The sequence below is a fragment of the Lontra canadensis genome, unplaced genomic scaffold (genome assembly GCF_010015895.1).
Source record: "Lontra canadensis isolate GAN:19392208 unplaced genomic scaffold, GSC_riverotter_1.0 scaffold169, whole genome shotgun sequence".
NCBI lineage: Eukaryota > Metazoa > Chordata > Mammalia > Carnivora > Mustelidae > Lontra > Lontra canadensis.
Genome location: NW_022631163.1, coordinates 515,843 through 531,652, shown reverse-complemented (window position 1 = coordinate 531,652; position 15,810 = coordinate 515,843).

Here is a 15,810-nt window from a genome sequence, read left to right as displayed (position 1 = left end):
CCCACAACCCTGAGACCATGACCGGAGCTGAAACCAAGAGTCGGACACTCAAGTGACTGTGCCACCTGGATTATTATTTTTTAAGGTTTTATTTAGAGAGAGAGAGCCCATGTGTGTGCACGAGCAGGGAGAGAGGCAAGGGAAAAGGAGAAAGAGAATTCCAAGTAGACCCCACACTAAGTGCTGAACTCAACATGGGGCTCAGTTTCACCTCTCTGAGATCCCAAACTGAGCCAAAATCAAGAGTCAGATCTTAACTGGGTTATTGTAAAGCAGATCCTGGACATCATGGACGTTCATCCATAAGTCAGTCAGTGTGGATCTCTAATAAAGTAAGCAATGTTTACATAACCACAATACCATTATCACACCTTGAAAGTTAATACTAAATTGGGGCACCTGGGTGGCTTAGTCAGTTAAGCATCTGACTCTTGATTTCAGCTCAGGTCATGATCTCAAGGTCATGAGGTCGGGGCTCCACATTGAACATAGAGGCTGCTTAAGAGTCTCCCTCCCTCTGCCTCTGCCTCTCCCCTACCACTACTCTGCTAGCACATGCATGCTTTCACTCTCTCTTTCTAAAAAAAAAAAAAGTTAATACTAAATCACTAATATCATCAAATACCCAGTCAGTGTTCACATTTCCTAATTGTCTCATAAATTTTTTTCCTACTCAGTTGGTGTGTGCCAAGATCCACACATCCAGGATCCAGAATCTTCCAGGGCTCCTAAGCTTCTAAGAGCCCCCTACATTTGCTTTTTCCCTTTCTTATCTTTTGGTTGAAGAAAACAGATCATTTGTCCTTAGAATTTCCCATTTTTCATTTTTCTAACTGCATTTCTATGGGGTCATTGAACACGTATCCCTCCCCCTGCACTTTCTGTAAATTATTAGTGAGATTTAGAGGCTGGTCTGATTCAGATTTGAGTTTGTAGCAAAATAAATAAATAAATAAAAATACCCCTAGGCATCTCTGTGTTCATCTATTATATCTGGATTTACACCTTTTGGGGAGCAATGAGCACACCTACTATCCAGATCCCCATTTCTAAATACCATTCTCCACTGAAAGGAGCCAGGCTCCTTGGAGAAAGGGCTGATATCAAGGCTGGGGCAAGAGAAGTTTAAATGAATGTGAAGTATCTTCTTGCACCACAAAGTAAGGATGTGCTCAAACAATGATAGAGACTCATTGGAAGGACATACAAGCCAGCTTCAATGGCCTTCCATTGGACACATCTGAGATAATTTGAGCATCAAAATAAACAACAATATTAATGAATTATAACCCACTGAATATTCATGGATATAAATAGATAAGTAAGTAAATAGGAAGAAACTGCTCTCTCCTATAGTAGAATGTCAACGAATATGTAACTTTATATTTTGGAAGCTTTTTATTTTGAAATAACTTAAAAGTCACACAAAACCTGTGAAAAATAGAACAAAAATCTCCTATCTACACTTCACCAAGATTCCCCAGTTGTCAACAATCCCCTATATGTAGATATTTGTAAATGACACTACAAAGGGCTGATATCCAGGATCTATAAAGAACTCCTCAAACTCAACACACACAAAGCAGATAATTATGTCAAAAAATGGGCAGAAGACATGAACAGACACTTTTCTAAAGAAGACAAACAAATGGCTAACAGACACATGAAAAAGTGTTCATCATCTTTAGTCATCAGGGAAATTCAAATCAAAATCACATTGAGATACCACCCTACACAAGTTAGAAACCAGAACAGAAAGTTACATTCTTTTGCAGTTGAATTGTAACGTGCAAATTTCCACCCCCGTTCCCACGCCAGTGTCTCCTCATGCGCATGTGTTGGCAGAGATGTGAGAGAACATCCTTACAATAACTGCTTGGCAGTGAAACAAATGGATCAAAGTAACTTAAACAATATGATCACATTGTCCTTTATATTAGCTTCCTAGAGCTGTTGTGACAAATGACCACAAACTTTGTGACTTATGACAACAGAAATTGATTCTCTCCCAGTTCTGGAAGCCAGAAGTCTGAAGTCAAGGTGTCAGCAGGGCTCGGATCCCTCCAAAGGCTCCAGGGAGGGATCCTAATTTGCCTTTTCCAGCTTCTGTTGGCTCCTGGCACTCCTTGGCTTGTGACGGCATCTGTCCAGTCTCTGTCCCTGTCTCCATGTGGCCTTCTCCCTGTGTGTCTCTCTGCGTGTCTTCTCTTCTTCTCACAGGGATATTCCCATTGGATTTAAGTCCCAATCTAGTCCAGTATGATGTCATCTCTATCCTTACCTTAATACATCTGCAAAGATCTTATTTCCTTTTTTTAAATTGTGTTATTCTAGTCACCAGACAGTACGTCATTAGTTTTTGATGTGGTGTTCCATGGTTCATTGTTTGTGTATAACACCCAGTGCTCCATGCAGTCTGTGTCCCCCATCACCAGGCTCACCCATCTCCCCACCCCCTCCACTCTAAAACTCTCAGTTTGTTTCCCAGAGTCCATAGTTTCTTATGGTTCATCTCCCACTCCGTTTTCTCTACATTCATTTTTCCCTTCCTTATCCTAATATCCTCCATGCTATTCCTTATGTTCTACAAATAAACTGAAACCATATGATAATTGAGTTTTTCTGCTTGATTTATTTCACTCAGCATAAAGTGTTGATGCAAAAGTTGGGTATTCATCCTTCCTGATGGCTGAGTAATATTCCACTGTGTATGTGGACCACATCTTCTTTACCCATTTGTCTGTTGAAGGGCATTTTGGCTCTTTCCACAGTTTGGTGACTGTGGCCATTGCTGTTATCAACATTGGGGTGCAAGTGCCACTCCTTTTTACTACATCTGTGTCTTTGGGGTAAATACTCAGCAGTGCAAATGCTGGATCATAGAGTAGCTCCATTTTTAATTTTTTGAGAAACCTCCATAATGTTTTCCAAAGGGAAAACACCAATTTGCATTCCCACCAATTTGCATTCCCACCAATGGTGTAAGAGGGTTCCCCTTTCTCCACAACTACTCCAACATCTGTTGTTTCTTGCCTTGTTAATATTTCCCATTCTAACTGATGTAAGGTGGTATCTCAATGGGTTTTGATTTTAATTTTCTTGATGATTAAAGATAATGGGGGTGCCTGGGTGGCTCAGTGGGTTAAGCCTCAGCCTTCTGCTCAGGTCGTGATCTCGGGGTCTTGGGATCGAGCGCCGCATCGGGATCTCTGCACAGCAGGGAGTCTGCTTCCCTCTCTCTCTCTGCCTGCTGCTCTGCCTACTTGTGATCTCTCTCTCTTTGTCAAATAAATCAATAAAATCTCAAAAAAATATATATATATTTTTTAAATAAATAAATATGATGAACACTTTTCCGTGTGTGTTAGCCATTTGTATGTCTTCTTTAGAGAAGTTCTGCTCATGTCTTCTGCCCAAGTCATTTCTTGACTTGATTATCTGTTTTTGGGTGTTGACTTTGAGATGTTCTTTATAGATCTTGGATATCAGCCCTTTGTCTGTAGTGTCATTTGCAAATATCTTCTCCCATTCTGTGGGTTGCCTCTTTGTTTTGTTGACTGTTTCCTTTGCTGTGCAGAAGCTTTTTATCTTGTTGAAGTCCCCAAAATTCATTTTTGCTTTTGTTTCCCTTGCCTTTGGAGACGTGTCTTGAAAGAAGTTGCTGTGACCAATGTCGAAGAGGTTACTGCCTATGTTCTCCTCTAGGATTTTGGTGGATTCCTGTCTCATGTTGAGGTCTTTCATCCATTTAGAGTTTATCTTTGTGTATGATGTAAGAGAATGGTCCAGTTTAATTCTTCTGTATATAGCAGTCCAATTTTCCCAGCACCATTTATTGAAGAGACTATCTTTTTTCCACTGGATATTTTTTCCTGCTTTGTTGAAGATTAGTTGACCATAGAGTTGAGAGTCCATATCTGGGTTCTCTATTCTGTTCCATTGGTCTATGTGTCTGTTTTTGTGCCAGTACCGTACTGTCTTGGTAATCATGGCTTTGTAATATAACTTGAAATCAGGCAATGTGATGCCACCAGATTTGTTTTTCTTTTTCAACATTTCCTTGGCAGTTCAGGGTCTTCTCTGGTTCCATACAAATTTTAGGATTGTTTGTTCCAGCATTTTGAAAAACATCATTAGTATTTTGATTGGGATGGCATTGAAATTATAGATTGGTCTGGGCTGCATAGACATTTTAACAATATTTATTCTTCCAATGTTTTGGAATGTTTTTCCATCTTTTTGTGTCTTCTTCCATTTCTTTCATGAGTGTTTTGTATTTCCTAGAGTATAGATCTTTTACCTTTTTGTTTAGGTTTAATCCAAGTTTTCTTATGGTTTTTGGTGCTATTGTAAATAAAATTGATTATCTAATTTCTCTTTCCACAGTTTCACTGTTATTGTATAAGAAAGCAACTGATTTCTGTACATTGATTTTGTATCCTGCCACATTACTGAATTGCAATATGAGTTCTAATAATTTGGGGATGGAGATTTTTGGGTTTTCCACATACAGTATCATGTCATCTGTGAAGAGAGACAATTTGACTTCTTCTTTGCCAGTCTGAATGCATTTTATTTCTTTTTGCTGTCTGATTGCTGTTGCTAGGACTCCTAGTATCATGTTGAACAATAATGGTGAGAATGGGCATCCTTGTCATGTTTCTGATCTCAATAGAAAGGCTCTCAGCTTTTCTCCATTAAGGATGATAATCACTGTGGGTTTTTCATAGATGAATTTCATGTAGTTGAGGAATGTTCCCTCTATCTCCATACTCTGTGGAGTTTTAATCAGGAAGGGATGCTGTATTTTGTCAAATGCTTTTTCTGGATCAGTTGAGAGAACCATGTGGTTCTTGTCTCTTCTCTTATTTATGTGTTCTATCACATCGATTTGTGAAAGTTGAACCACTCTTGCATCCTAGGGATAAATCCCACCTGGTCATGATAGATATCCTTTTAATGTATTCTTGGATCCCATTAGCTAGGATCTTGTTGAGAACTTTGGCATCTATATTCATCAGGGATATTGGTCTGAAATTCTCCTTTTTGACGGGGTCTTTGCGTGGTTTGGGGATTAGGTAATACTGGACTCATAGAAAGAGCCTGGAAGTTTTCCTTCTGTTTCTATTTTTTTGAAACAGCTTCAGGGAAATAGGTATTATTTCCTCTTTGAATGTTTGGTAGAATTCCCCAGGTAATCCATCACGTCCTGGACTCTTGTTTTCTGGGAGATTTTTGATCACTGCCTCAATCTCATTACTGGTTATGGGTCTGTTCAGGTTGTCAATTTCTTCCTGTTTCAGTCTTGGTGGTTTATAGGTTTCCAGGAATGCATTCATTTCTTTCAGGTTGCTTAATTTATTGTCATATAGCTGTTGATAATAATTTCTGATAATTGTATTTATTTCCTTGGTGTTAGTCGTGATCGCTCACCTTTCACTCATAGTTTTATTAACTTGGGTCGTTTCTCTTTTCTTTTGGATAAGTCTGGCCAGTGGTTTATCGATCCTATTAATTCTTTCAAAGAACCAGCTTCTAGTTTCTTTAATGTGTTCTACTGTGTTTCTGGTTTCTAATTCATTGATCTCTACTCTAATCTTAATTCTTTCCCTTCTCATGCATGGGTTAGTTTTAATTTATTGTTGATTCTCCCGGTCTTTAAGGTGTAAAGATAGTTTGTGTATTCAGGATTTTTCTTTTTTCTTTCTTTTTTTTTTCTTTTTCTTTTTTTTTTTTTTTTTGAGTGAGGCTTGGATTGTTATGTATTTTCCCCCTCAGGACCATCTTTGCTGTATCCCACAGGTTTTGGATCAATGTGTCTTCATTCTTATTGGTTTCCATGAATTGACTAAGTTCTTTGATTTCCTGGTTGACCCAAACATTCTTGAGCAGGATGGTCTTTAGCTTCCAGGTGTTTGAACTTGTTCCAAACCTTTTCTTGTGCTTGAGTTCCAGTTTCAAAGCATTTTGGTCTGAGAATACGCAGTGAATAATCTCAGTCTTTTGGTATCAGTTGAGACCTGAATTGTGACCCTGTGTGTAGTCTATTTTGGAGAAAGTTCCATGCACAGTTGAGAAGAATGAGTATTCTGTTGTTTTAGGGTAGAATGTTCTGTATATACCTATGAGGTCCATCTGGTCCAGTGCATCATTCGAAGCTCCTGTTTCTTTGTTGATTTTCCGTTTAGCTAATCTGTCTGTTGCTGAGAATGGAGTGTTAAGGTCTCCTACAATTAAGGTATTATTATCAATGTGTCTTTTTATTTTGGTTAACAATTGGCTTATGCAGTTAGCTGCTCCCATGTTGGGGGCATGGATATTGATAGTTGTCACATCTTCTTGTTGGATAGACCCTTTAAGAATGTTATAGCATCCTTCTGTATCTCTGAATACAGTCTTTAGCTTGAAATCTAATTTGTCTGATATGAGAACTGTTACCCCAGCTTTCTTTTGCGGTACCTTGGCATGAAAGATGGTCCTCCATCCATTCACTTTCAGTCTGAATGTATCTATAGGTATAAATGAGTCTCTTGTAGACAGCATATGGATGGGTTCTGTCTTTCTATCCAATCTGCAACCCTGTGCTGTTTTATGGGAGGTTTTAGGCTGTTCACATTGAGAGAGATTATTGACAGATAAGATTTTATTGTGATCATGTTGCCTGTGAAGTCCTTGTTTCTATGGATTATCTCTGTATATCTCTGTTCTGTATCACTCTTGGGGTCTTTCTACTTTTATAGAACCTCCCCCTTAATATTTCTTGCAAGGCCGACTTAGTGGTCACATATTCTTTCAGTATTTGTAGGTCCTGGAAGTTTCTTATCTCTCCATCTATTCTGAGTGTCAGCCTTGCTGGATAAAGAATTCTTAGGCGCATATTCTTCTCATTTAGTATACTGAATATGTCTTGCCAGTCCTTTCTGGCTTGCCAGGTCTCTGTGGACAGGTCTGATGCTATTCTGATGTTCCTCCCTCTGTACTTAAGGAATCTTTTCCCCCTAACTGACCTTAAAAAGGTTTCCTTGGTTCTAAGATTTCCAAGTTTTACTATTACATGCCTATGTGTTGATCTGCCCTCATTGATCTTGGGGAGGGGGGGTGTTCCCTCCACCTCTAGGACACAATTGCTTGTTTCACATAACAGATTGGGGAAGTTCTTGGCTATGATTTGGTCAAATATATCTTCTAGTCCTCTCTCTCTCCACCCTCTCAAGGATCCCAATAATTCTGACATTGGAACATTTCATGGCGTCATTTATTTCTCTGACCATCCCCAGCTCCAATGAACCAGATAAATTCATAAGAAGTTCCCTGGAAAAGCAGGTGCCTGACCACGACTTGCAATTCCTGTTCCAGCTCTCTTGTCCTGCAGCTGCCTCTCATCCACTGTGTTCCTACATCTCCCTGGTTGACTTCCAGTACTGCTGGAAGGAAGAGTAAACACCCCTCTCAAATATCCCTTCTTTAGTCAACAAGGCAGTGAGAGGGAAAAGCCCCAACCATTCCACCAGGGAGGACCTGTGCCACGCCATGTAAACACATCCAAGCACCTATGTCCTCACAACCATGACAGTTTGCAGGAGAAACCAACCAAGAGAGATCCCATGCCACCACCCTTCTTTGCATTTCTAAGAACACTGTGATTTCCAAAGTCTCTTTCTCTGGGGTTCAACACTTGCACCTCCTTCATCTGCCACAACACTGGGAGGTCACTATATTTGTCCAGTTTTTATAAAAGGAATACAAACATTTATAGAGGGGATAAGCTTTTTCTGGGTCCCACACTGAAGTGGTAACAAAACTGGTATCCTCTGCACATCACAGGACTCTCTCCACCACTAACATTTCTTGTTCCCAGCCTCCCAGCCTCCCTAGAGGAAACTAACACACCCACTTTAGAAGGAAATAATGAGGATTAAATAAAATGAAGCTTGTCAAGCACTTTGTGCCATGGTTACACATAGTAATGAATGATAGTCAGCCTTATTTAAAATTTTAATTCCAGTTTCCCTTTTCTAACCATGTAATTATTTGTTTCATATCCATCTTCTCTGCTAGACTGTATGCTCCAAGAGGGTAAGGACTGCAACTGCCCTCATTAATACAATCAGAAAGGAAGAAAGAAAGGCAGGCAATATTCTACAGAAGAACATAACAGAATCTAAAGCTTTCATACCATTCACAATGCCTAGAATACACCCTAAATTATTCAATGTGCAAAAAGCAGAAAAACATGACCATCCTCAAAAAAAAAAAAAAAAAAGACAATCAAAAGAGACCAACACCTAGAGGATCCAAGTGTTGGAATTAGCAGACAAGGGTTTCTTTTAAAGGACCTCCTGTAACCATGCTTAAGGACATAACGAAAATATGCTCATGATGTACAAGCAAATAGGACATCTCAGCAGAAATACTGAAACTTTAAAAAAGAACCAAATGGAAATCCAAGAGTTGAAAACTTACAATGTCTGAAATTTTAAAGTTCGCAAGATGGATTTAAGAGTAGATTGAAAGTGGTAAGAAAAAAAATAAAAGTAAGCAACCTCCAGAGAAAATTTTCAATCTAAACAACAGAGAGAGAGAAAAATTTGAAAAAACAATGAATTGAGCCTCACGAATTGATGGAACAATATCAAAAGACCCGACATAGATGGAATTGTAGGTCTAGAAAGAGAAAAGAGAATGAATAAGACCAAAAAAATTTAAAATTTTTAATTAAAATTTTTAAAAAAATTCTAATAATGGCCATAATTCAAAAGTGTCTCAAATTAGTGAAAGGTATAAAATTGCAGGTTCAAGAAGTTCAACTAAACCTAAGCAGGATAAATACCAAGAAAACCACACCTATGCACATCATAATACAACTGCTGAAAACCAAAGATTAGGGAAAAGTTTTGAGAGAAGTCATAGAAAAATGTCACAATAAGGGAACAGTGATTTGAAGGGTCCATGACTCATGGACACTATGATGGATCCATGACTCACGGACTCCATGACTCCATTCACAGCTGTGGAGACTGTGAAATTGTAACTTCTTTAGAGTGTTGAAAAGAACAACTATTCTATATCCAGAGAAAATATCCTTCAAGAATGGAAGGTGCAACCAATTAAGGAATGAAGAGGTCACTGAGGCACAGGTAGAGCATGATGGTGGTCGCACGGGGGTAGGGCCCATGGAGGTAGAGTCGCCCAGGGAAGCCTCACTGAGAGGGGGACACCGTAAGCTGGAACCTGAGAGCTGAATAGCAGCCAGCCTGGGGTCAAGTCTCACTCCCCATCACACCTTTGCTCTAGCGTGTACCTGGTAGGGGCACCAAGCATTTGTATGGGATGAAAAAAGAGGAGAATATATGGATGAGACGTTGTTACGTGAAAGGCATCAGACTTTGTCTTGACAGTTCAAGAGTCAACTGAGGTCCTGAGGCCAAGAGGTGGAATTTGCAGAGAAGCAGGAAAGGGTTCTCAGAATTCTGGTAATAGAAAAGAGTTTGACGGCTGAAAGTTCCCCAAGGTGGAGAGCAGCTGGTGAGGGGAGTGGCGGAGACTCTAGTGCAAGCTAGGAGGGACAGACGGTGGTGTAAAGCCTCACCGGCCCAAATGGAGAGGAGGAGGTGCCCCAAGTCAATTTGTGAGAGGGCAGGTTTCGCCTGGAAAGTGATCGAAGCTGAGTTCTATGTTCCTTACTCTTCAGCATGCATCAGAATTACCTCGAGGGCTGCCCTGAGCGTTTGCTTTAGTGTGCTGAGGCCCTGGGGCTTGCATTTTAAGGTCTTCTTTGGGTGATTCGAATCAACAGTGACTAAAGGACTCCACTGAGAAACTCAGGCTGACCACAATATTTGGTCTCCACCCTTTAGACCCTTGGCAACCAGAGAGGGAGAAGATGAAGTAACTGGACCTCCCTAATGGGAGGGCCTGAAGCTGCAATAGGAAATCCAGCAGAGCTGTTCCCCAAAATGCACGCAACCCTCAAAAATCACATTATTGAGGGCTCTCTGACCACAGAGAGAAAAATGTTTATGCTTCGTAAAAAAGCAAACAAAAAAGCCTAGATAATTGCCATTATATTTTACTATTACCTACATTAACTTCATATGTAAGGAAACAGAGAAAGGATATTGGAAGGGTCTATCTGAAAATGCTGAAATTGCTCACCTTTGATGATAAGGAAACAAATCTTTTATTCCCTTTGTGCTTGCCTCTACTGCCATATTTTAAGCAATACATGTATATACTCATTTTAGTTTTCCCCCTGTTGATTAGGCAAAACAAATTCAAGATACACAAGGCTTCTGGAATTTCCAGTGTCCCTCATCTGCATTATAAATGCACTTCAGGCATGTGAGTTTTGTAACTTATCAAGGGAACAGATTTCATTTAGGCTGCTTTTTGGCTGCAAGTTAGAGAAAATGGTAATGAATTATTGTCTCATGTAATAGCAAATAGCACAGTCAGCAGTTCCGGGTTTGGCCATCTGGACTTGGCCCATTCAGTGGCTCTGTGTTTAACCAAAAGGATAGCTTCTTTCTGTTTTGGCTCTGCCCTCATCAACATGTCAGTCTACCCTGGGCTGGCTCCTCTCACTACCCCAAGGTGGCTGCCACAGGTCCAGGTATCACATACCTACATGACAACCTCCAGCAGCAGAGGACTATGACTCCTCACGCAGCTTATGTCTTGTTAGTGAGGAAACCTTCATCAGGGGACTTCAACACCTCTCCATGGCCAGGATGGGATCACATGCATTTTCTAAGCTGGTCACTGGCAAAGGAATGGTATGACTGACTTAGACAAGTCAGAATTTACTAGAATGACATGGAAGAGGACTGGACAGGAACAAAACCCAGGGTTTGCTCGAAGGAAGATGACTTCGTGTCAGGCAACCCATCGGCTTTCCTACATAATGTTTCTTCATTTGGCCCACTTGAGTGTGAGAGATGAAGAGCCAAGGTCTTAAGTTTATTCAGCCTCTCTACTCATTCATTCATTCATCCAATATTTACCAAGTGCCTCTTATAGATCAGAGAGTGTGTTAGGAGGAAGGTATACAGTTTTAAATAAGATAAGGAAGACTCTCTCCAGGATGCCTGGGTGGCTCGGTGGATTAAACCCTCTGTTTTCAGCTCAGGTCATGATCTCAGGGTCCTGGGATCAAGTCCTGCATCAGGCTCTCTGCTCAGCAGGGAGCCTGCTCCCCCCCCACCCCGCCTGCTTGTGATCTCTGTCAAATAAACAGATAAAAATCTTTAAAAAATTTAAAAAGATAAGGAAGACCCTCTTTCCACACAGTGCATGTGTTTTAGCATATGGTTTTTTACTTTTAGAGGGGAAGGAAAGTGGTTTTTTAAAAAGGTGGTCCATGTGGGTGGGAAATAGACCAAAGATAAGCCACAAATGAGAAGTGGGTTGTGGTTCCTGGCTCTGGTTTCAGAGGCAAAGCCAGCAGCCAGTCCCCAAATGAAAGACAATTGTGAATGAGTTCAGCTTGTTTAGAGGGAACATAGTAACAATCTAGCAAAACTTGCAAAGACCCCAGCAGCTAAAGTATGTGCTTGTAAGAGAAGTCCCACAGACGTAGTCACACTGGCCCACAAATCCCTTTGCACAACGATACTATCGGCAGTATAGTTTGTCACAGCAAGAACAGAACTAATCTAAATGTCCATCAAGAGATGACCTGTCACACAAACCATGAATCCACATAATGGGATACTCTGCAGTCATTCAGACAGAGCAGATCTGCACCCTGAGCGTGCTGATGTGAAACCAACTCCAAGGTCAAGTTTTTGTTATTGTTGTTTTAACATTCATAGGCAACTCTTGAATGAGTCTCATTTGCAGACAGTGAGGTGAAGTTGGCCAGCTGCTCTTTATGTGATTTTTTGCAGTTCAGTCCTTCAAAGAATGGATAGTGAAATCAAGTCACTTCTCCTTCTGATATTTCTCCTTCTTGTTTTTCTTTGTTGTAATGTTATATATAAATGTATGCATATATGGACATTATCAAAGAGAAGGGATATCCTGTGAAGGAAGAAATCAGAAAATAACTTTTTTTTAAAGACTATGGAAATTAAAAATCTGAATTTGGGGGAGGGTGGCAGGCAATGCATTCTTTTCACAGAGCTGAGACATAGCAGACAACCGTCTTCAAAATCTGGAATGAAAAAAACCAGACACTTAGCTGCAGAAGAAAGCCCAGGGTCTTGGCTTTATAGCTTTTAATGTCTTTGGAATTGGGCTGGGCATCAAGTGCCTTTTCCAGAAGAGGCCAGAGAAGATCAGTCCCACTTGGTTTTTAAGGCCTTAGTCAGCCCAGTGGCCAGCAGATGCAGGAGGGACACATCGTGCTGGGAGTATACCAAGTTCTTCCCCATCCAGTTCTAAGTCTAGCCCCCCCCACCCCTCCAAAGTGAACATAACCAGATTTGCTTGTTTGGGGTCTGCTTGTTGATCCCATAGGTTCCTGGATCTCCACCCAGTTTAACTGTTAAAACACCACTCCCAGACAAGACCTCACAGTCTTCGAATGTGTAAGGTTTTTCCGCGAGGTCTTCAACAAACTCTCCTAAGGAGTCCAGGGTCTTCTCTGCCAGTCTTTTATGGGTGGTCTCATCCAGAAAGCCAGGGTCCCCGAAGTTCCCGCTGTCCACACAGTCATCAGACACCTGCTTTTTGACATTCACAATGTGATGAAGGCCATGGAGGCTCAAACCAGCAGGCCTGGGTATGCAGGTTGCTGCAGTCCCCATGTGTGGGCCACCGTGGCCGTAAGGCGGGCGTCCTCCATCACCCTGGGAGGTGCCCCGTGGGGCAGGAGGGTGTCAGCTGCGGGGCGCTGAGTGACCACATGCTGCTCCCAATCTGCGGCCACTGCGCCCTCCCTCCAAGGTCAAAGACATGCGGAGAGTACAATGTAGAGGACTCGTGTTATCATGTGCGCTTCTTTTGTCACAAAGGACTTCTGCAAAGATGAGAAAGACACTGCCTCTGGGACAGAAAGCTGGAGGCCTGGGGATAGTACTGGAAGGAAGAGCTGTTGTCACCCTTTTATACCATTTGTACCATTTTTATCATGAACAGATATTGTCTATAAGGATATTGTGTAAACAGTGGTGCCTGGGTGGCTCAGCTTGGTCCGGGTCATGAAATCGAGTCCCACTGGGGCTCTGAGCTCAGCACCAAACAAATCTGCTTAGGGTTCGCTCTCTCTCTCTCTCTCTCCCTCCCTCCCCTTTTGTCCCTCCCCCTGCTCACACCCTGTGCACACACACTCTCTCTCTCAAATAAATAAATAACTTAAAAAAATGTTTTGTAATCAGTAAGCTAGAGCTTCAGCTCAGTTCTAGAAGAAGGTGAGGGGTGGGATTGAGTCTGGATAGAGGATTAATGACAGACACAATGTCCCTGATGCAGGTCAAGGTCTGTGCAGGCCTGCGGTGCACCCAACAGAGAGTTCAAGTGGTCCTACCATGGGGGAGAAGAAAAATGCCCAGGCTGGGCCACCCCTGGGTATTCACAGGGTGGCATGCACTCCTTATCTTTGGAAGAAGAGGGATTTCGGTGGTGGCGAGTGAGGAGACCAGTCCCAGGACAAGGCGGCAGAGGGCACACTAAGTCAGATGGGTACAGGATGCCTGGGAGGTTCTGATGAAGAGGTAGTGCCCTTGAAATTGTGTCAAAGGCAGGCCTTCAGCACAGAGCTTGTGTGGGGCTTAAACCCTGGAGTTCTGATGCATGAACTTCCAATTCCCTGAACATGACCTCAAGTTTTGGCCAAAGGAGAAGTGAAAGCCACATTAGGAGGTTTTCTCTACTGCTGTTTTTGCATCTCTGGCAAGATGAGATGACTCAGGAGTTCAGCTTGGGGGATGGTCCCCAATGCATTCAACCTCTCTGCCTAGGCTCAGCAGGTCCCAGACACTCCAGTGCATTCCCAAATGTTATCTTATTTAATCTCCACAGAAATCCTGCAAGTTTGGTAAAATTATGCCCATTTGGGGGATGGGACAGAGGCTTATGGAGGGACAGTCATTTAGGTCCTTGATGCAAATTCCAGCATCCCCAAGACTTGAACTGCTCTCCTCACTCCTTACAGTTGATAGGACACTGTTATGAGCTGGATTGCCCCCCGCAAATTCATATGTTGAAATTGTAGCCCCCAACTCCTCAGAATGTGATGCTATTGGGAAATAGGATCATTGCAGAGGTAATTGATTAAGATGGGTCATTAAGGTGGGCTTCTAATCCAAAGGACTGTTGTCTTTATTGAAAGAGAGAAATTTGGAGACAGCCACATGCCCAGGGAGAACTTCATGGACAATGAAGGCAGAAGCCACAAAATGCCAACGATTGGCAGAGAGCCCCAGAAGCGAGGGGAGAGGACTGGAGTGGATCTCCCTCACAGCCCTGAGAAGACTCAGTGCCCCCGATTCCTCGATCCCAGATGTCGAGGCCCTGGAACTGTGAGCAAATAAATTTCTGTTATTGAATCCTGCCAGCTTGTTCACCCTGTCACAGAGGCCCAGGAAACTGACATGGGCAGTCTGAGTCTGTTCTGTCTCCCAAACTACCCTGAAGTCCAAGCCCATGGGCCCCCTTCATGTAGATCTCCATCTTCCAGCTGCTGCTGGAGCTCTGGGCAGAACCCAGACCTGAGCTGGCCAGGCTCCTGATTAAACTCTTTCCAGGAGGATGTCAACAAAGACCTTCTACTATCCCTTCTCCAGACCATCTGACGGGAGAGAGGAAAAGATTCTTGACTGTTCCCCTAAACAAAACTGAGACAAAGGGGCCCCCAGAAGAATGGGGATGTCCTAGAGATGTAGGCACTGTGACAAGCAAAGAAAAGGCAAGGACCACTCCCCTGATGTCTCATCTTCCAAAGGGAAGTGAAACTAGACTCAACTCTGGCCACAGGCCTAGGATCAAGGACATATTGGGGGCCGCAAGTAGAGAACAATTCTCCCAAAGGTCAGTTCTTGCCTGGAACAGCTGCTTGGAATTGAGCGCCTCAGTAACAGGGCCCCCGTGGGCCTCAGTTTACCCACCCTGAGCTGATGGGTATCAAGTTTGGTCGGTGCTGAGGAGCCGCAGCATGGGCCACTCACCACCCCTGAGATAGATGGAGAGGACTTCCAGCGCCCCCCAGTAACCCCTCCATCCTTCCTTACAAGTCAGAGTAGGGGACAGGGAGGGAGGGTTGCATGAAGAGACAACCAGCCCCCCACACACACACATGTGCACACATGCATGCCCATGTAAGCACACATGCACGGATACACACATGCGCATGGACACACTCACGTGCAAACATGCTCACATACCATTGCACATGTGGACATACATGTACACGCACGGGCACATACATGCTTTCCTGCTCCAAGCCGTGATAGCCTCCAGATGCCTGCACGGGGCAAAGAGAAAACACTGAGTGGTGGAATATGAGATTCAGGTTTACAAGCACAGGACCAAGTCATAAATTAAACTGAACGTGATGGAAATATTTGAATCGGGACCAAGAGGTCACGAAAGGAGCCACCATCCAGGGGTAAAGGAAAATCTAACACAACATAGAGGTGATCAATGATGGGAAAATGAAAACTTTTCCTTATTCATAATTCAACCAGGCTATCCAGGCCCTTTAAGAGGAGATTCTGGGGGCGCCTGGGTGGCTCAGTGGGTTAAAGTCTCTGCCTTCGGCTCAGGTCATGATCTCAGGGTCCTGGGATCGAGCCCCGCATCGGGCTCTCTGCTCAGCAGGGAGCCTGCTTCCCTTCCTCTCTCTCTGCCTGCCTCTCTGCCTACTTGTGA